Source organism: Octodon degus, unplaced genomic scaffold, assembly GCF_000260255.1.
Source record: "Octodon degus isolate 3935 unplaced genomic scaffold, OctDeg1.0 scaffold00090, whole genome shotgun sequence".
NCBI classification, from domain to species: Eukaryota; Metazoa; Chordata; class Mammalia; order Rodentia; family Octodontidae; genus Octodon; species Octodon degus.
Genome location: NW_004524666.1, coordinates 10,621,678 through 10,627,503, shown reverse-complemented (window position 1 = coordinate 10,627,503; position 5,826 = coordinate 10,621,678). Strand labels below are relative to the sequence as shown.

The 5,826-nt window shown below is 41.1% G+C and overlaps 1 pseudogene; it reads right to left on the bottom strand.

Annotated features, from left to right (window-relative positions):
• Nucleotides 1–2,383: 2,383 nt before the first annotated feature.
• Nucleotides 2,384–5,826, bottom strand: part of LOC101576252 — a 4,146-nt pseudogene continuing 703 nt past the window's right edge.

Sequence of the window (5,826 nt, the reverse complement as noted above, 5' to 3'; positions counted from 1 at the left end):
GAGCCTCAGTATTCATTATCCACTTCCTTGGGCCAAGCATCAGTGCACGTCACAGAAAACAGGAGACCTGTTCCTCTCGGCTTCTCGTTCAGAGAAGGTACAAAGAGTACCAATCACTTAGGAAGCAGCATGCTGTAAGCAAGTTGTGGAATAGCCTAAAAAATCCCTCTGATCAGCAGAGGGTCCAGTTTTTGCACCAGCAAAGGCAATGATTCTCCAAGTGGGCTGAGAATTACACTTAAACCATGCTAGCTTAAAATGTCAGTACACACACTTCCCTGCAGACCAAATTAATTGGTACTGAAGTAAAAAGTCAGGGCTGGGTAGTAATTTTATTTATTTATTTATTTTTTTTTCAGAACCGGGGATTGAACTCAGGCCCTTGCCCTTGCCCTTGCCAGGGAAGCACTTATTCCACTGAGCCATCTCCCTGGCCCCATGAGTAGTAATTTTAAAACACTGTTAGGTGATTCTTAAAGCAGCCAGGGTTTAAAATACACACAGACACACAGACACACAGACACACACACACACACACACACACACACACACACACACACAGAGGCAAAGGCTCATCACCTACATAGAACAAGAACATATCTTGAAATTACCTTTTTCCCTTAGTCCACATTTCTCCTGAACCTTATGGATTCTGCTTAATCAAAATGTCACTTTGCCCCACTGCACTATCACTGTGTCCTTCCCATATCACAGTGAGGACAAAAGGCACTTTGCACCCTAAGATAAAACAAAAATTGTAGAGTAATCTCCCTGATTATCATCTAAACAACCTTGAACATTTCCCATAAAAACTGGCTCCCCTGTCCTACCAATTTGATTTGAAACTGTCTCGTTGCTATTTGTTTATCAATAAAATTATGGAAAAAAATAAAAATAAAAACAGTAAAATAAAAAACAAAACAAAAACAAAAACCTGGCTCCCTGGCACAAGCAATTTTGGCCATGGTTTTTGCCGTACTGCATGTGGTATCTGTTATGACCTTTATGAGCCTGACGATCGTGTGAGGCACTTGCTGTCTTTCCATCACGTACAGATGAATGCAAACTCAGAAATCTTAGCACTTCTTGATTTTTTTCTTTGAATATTGTGGTATTTTACTTGGCAAGACAAGTCTGCTCTTGTTTTCCTTGAAAGTAAAGTTTTCCTTTTTGAAATGCTTCTGTCTCTGAGTCATTTTCCAACAAGGTAAAGGCACCTTGCTGTCCTGCTGCACGAGATCAGGGTAAAGCTGAGAGCTGAGAACTTGCTCAGTTTCCCTGAGATGGTGGCACCTGTACCCCAACAGCCAGCTCAACCCCCATGTGCACCCACTAGTTGTTGTGAGGAAATCCCAACACTGGGGTTACGTCCTCTGCTGCAGGGCAATTAGGCAGCCTTTACCCAGATTAACCTTTTTTTTCAAAGTTTTATTGACAAACAGATAGCAATGAGACAGTTTCAAATCAAATCGGAAGGACAGTTTCAACAAATAATACACTGCATATATTCTTCTTAGTGGTTAATTGCTGTACAAGATGCGGACTTGTGATCCTATTTACAAACACCATTAGAACAGATTAACCTTATCTGCACTGGGCTAATCGTTTTTATCAAATTACTACCTAATTTAAAGAAGACACCAGAGACATCTGGAAATATGCATACACAAAAATCAAGAGAGCAGGAGAACTCAGCTACATGAGTGGAGCTACACAGAAACGATGATAAAATGTTTTACTGGCTCTTCAGCTAATGGGGTACTGGCGAGCAAATCTTACGTGAAAGAGTAAACCATGAGCACTGTGAAAGGCAGCAGTGCCTGGCCCGCTTCACTCCAAGGGTCCTGAATGGTGAACATGGTAAATGCGCAGTAGACTCACGTTAAATGACTAAAGTGCATGCCTAGGAAACTTTAGCCCAGAGTTCAAGAGTATAAGGGCTCCCTGCAAACAGGAAATTCACTCAGAGCTGGTTCAAGTATAAGTGCTACCCTAACAGGACAGCACTTATTTTTCTTAAAAAGTCAAACAGTTCACTAACAAGTCTAATAGATTCTGTAAAAAGTTTACAAATTTCAGGGAGCTTCTTTATCTATTCCAGTTGCAAAGAACAACCTATGCTGTCAGTCCAGTTCTGCAGCATTAGCAGCAGTCACTAAGTCTAGTACGATTCTTGTATAGACACAACAGTGGAAGTTCCCTTTGGATTTTAAATCCCACCACCCCAATCAGCTAGGGCAGGAGTACAGAAGTGGCCAAACCTGGAAGGGAGCAACAGCATCCAATCAAGTCAAGCCCACCCATTTGCTGATATACAACTCTTCATGCAAGGCCCAACAGCACAATAAAACCTACTTGGTCACCCAGATTCCTTCTGGAATTCCTTCATAGAGATGCAGAGAGGCCAGGAGAGGAAGAAAGCACCCTGGCTCAAGGATGAAAATCTGCTAAATCCTAGGCTGTAAAAGGTCTCTTAGAAGTGGCAATTATTCAGTGAAATCAGGAAATCTCGAAGTGTTAGTCCACTGTGTTCTGGTACCTGACAAGGTGATTCATAGGGAACCTGCCAATAATAATGAGAGAAAACTCAAATTTCATCTAATCTGAGATACACTGTGGGATACTTCAGCTACAGGCTCTATCAAAATATTTGTAGGTATCTATGTTAAAAGAATGCCTCATGGTATCATTTACTTCAACCACCTCAAATCCATTTCATTCCATTTTTCTGCATCTTCCCTTCATTCTCTTCCTCATAGCCCAGGATCAAGGGGCAAAGCTTTCTGGTCCTTGCTCTTTTCAGTTCCTTTTTGCTGGCAATCCAGAGGCAAGATGGCTAATTTATACATCACAGGAAATAATACAGCAGTGAACATTGCTGATCCCAAACTTGTGTACAGAACTACTGGCAAATCTAGGTATAGTCCTTGGAGAATTCCAATTACTGCAGGAATAGCCATTTCTCCAAGAGCACCACCAATGACAAAAAAAAAGCCGCAGATTTCCCACTTATGCTCGTGTACTGCTCAAGCCAAGAAATACCACTGGGAAAGGTGGTAGCCATGGAGGCCCCATACACGGAACTTGCTATCCAGAGACAAAGCGGGTTCTTGTCAAAAAGCACCAGGAATAAAGATGAGACCAGGCTGCCAGTGTTGCTCAGCACAATCATGGTTCCAGGCTGTAAACACGTAGCACAGAAGATCGCTAGGCCCCTCAGGCTGCAAATGTCCCCCAGAAGATGGAGTTCAGCCCAGCTGCTTCGCTTTCCTCCATGCCAATGTGGGTGGCTGCAAATGAGAAAATGTAAGGGCCACAGATGATCTCAGCTCCAACGTAAAAAAAGAACAACACAAAAAAGAGGCTGAGCAGGGCCTTGTGATGCTTAGCTCTTTGAGCTCCCTGAGCAGATGCTGTTGATTTTTTGTGCCTTGAGCTTTTCTTGAAAAACAGAAGAAACAGGAGGACAGAATCTGCAAAGATGTAAGTGCGCACAGAAGCACAAGCCCACAGTAAGTTCAAGTCATCAGGTACTGCAAACAGAAAGTCTGGGTTGGCTTCAAGTGATCAGTTCGGGCCTGGAGGGTGAAGGCTGGGCTCTGTGTGGCGGCTGAAACTGTTTTCGTCATCCCCAGGGCCAATTTTTGCCAAAAGCAACATGAAAAATGCAACTGAGACAAAATGAAGTGTAAGGCCTGCATGTGTGTGGCTCCTTTGTCTCCCCATAGAGCCAAGAGAAGGACTTCCCACCTACCAATCAAAGATACAGAAAATTATTTCAGCTAGAAATTGTAGATTATTTTTTAAAAAATTAAAAATAAATAAGGTTCACTACGATTAGAGGGAGGATGAGTCTGTATCGCATGGAAGCAGCTTTCTGACATTCTCAGTCAGTAAATTCTGAACCTGATTCAATCTTTGTTTAAGCAATTGTAACCCACCAGCACCAGAAAACTTTTAGTATAACACTTCTTATCACAGTACATAGAATTGGGCCAGTGGCAAACCACTGCTTCTGAGAGTCACATACCTCAGCCAGGGATTCATATACAATAGTACTAAAATCAGCCTGGGGCATATTATTTGTAGGCCCATTTACTTATAAATCTTTCCACATATTTTGAGGTGAACTTTAATCACCACACAGTGGCCAAATTTCCAAAGCTTTCTGTACTTGGGACTGATAATCACTTCAAGCATGTTTTATAAATATAAATTATGTATGGATACATAGAGTCATAGACATAGATAGATACATGCAATCAGGAAGAATACTTCAGGACTTTCTTGTGTCCATTAAAGGACACAGAGACACCTTTTAGTATTTGCATCTACATTGTCTAAACATCTCCAGGATGTCATTTTTAAAAAATCACATATTTTCAGATAAACATATATTTGCATCCTGTAAATTTACCACCAAAGTGAATGGAAGTATAAAACATTTCTACAGTCCATCAACTAATTTTAGAGCATGGAATGGCAGCTAGGAAGGTGGCTTTGGTAGGAAGCCCATATCACATATGTTATGAAGCAGGTGTTCAAAGAGGTGATGATGGGCACTCTTCTGTAATGGGGAAAACTTCTGAGGGACAAAAGAACAGGAAAAAAAGTAGTGCATATCACAAGTTTCTCTTAGCTCAGTAACTAGGGTGCATTTTAAAATGGATGGCTGTCTCTCTGCTTTTAGAGACAACAAGTGGCACCAGCAAGATAGCTCAGCATACTCAGAGCCTGCTTAGGCAAGCGCAGGGACTGGGGTTTGATCCCTGGCACCACATGCCGTATTGGCCCTGCCTACCAGGATCTCTGAGCCAGCTACCAAGACGAGCCATGGTGGCGCATGCCTGTAATCCTAGTGCTGGGGAGGCTACAATCAGAAAAATCACTACGAGTCCAAACTGTGTAGTGAGACCTTGTACTAAATACATTTAAAAACAAGAGCCAACTATTTATATTAAACTACCAATTTTTATTTTAAACTATTAATTTTTTCCTACATTACAATGGCAAAAGTCTCTCCTGAATTGACAGTCTGTTCAGCGTACTGTACTTACCAACTGGACAGGGGTCTTTCTCTGCTTAGGAGGGCTGCTCTGACCAGGTGACACCATTCCCAGCTCAGTAAGTCAAGAGCATTGCAAATGACAGTCTGATACATTGTGCTCTAATTGTCATAGCAGTACTGTCCTGTTCCCAGAGATGACACTGGAGAAAGTCATTAACTTGTGTCCATAGTGCCACAGGAAATACCAAAGACAGACATCATGACAATCAGTAATACTGCTCTCTTGCAAAAAGGAATGAGATAAAGACCAGTTGTGGAAGCCAATAGTGACATCCCTGGGAAGAAAGGTAATAAACTCAGCTGTAAAAAGCAGTATTCATGAAGTGCCATGCATCCAGTTAACATCATAAAACCTTCCACGAATACAAAACAAGCCCAAATTAAAACAAAGTTATCTTGAGAAGATGGGACTTGGAGATTCTACAAGTGGTTATTTTATCTAAATCTTTTATGATTTTTATGAATTACAAATATGAATTACTATGCCATGAAAATAGTTCTAGTGCTGCTAATAATTAAACTGTCAGTTATATCAGAAAGCAAAGTTTCATAGGAAAAGACAGTAGGCAAAAATTATTTACTGAAATATTTCACACATATAGCCTCTTAAGGGAATTTTAGATCTGACAGTTATCAATGTAAAAAGACAAAAGGAATATAATTGGTGTGGTATTTTGTGGTAGAAGTTTAAATAAATTAGTTTGGGAAATTTTGAGGGGTATATGGACATACACTGTTGGGCTGGAGAGGTAGCTCAG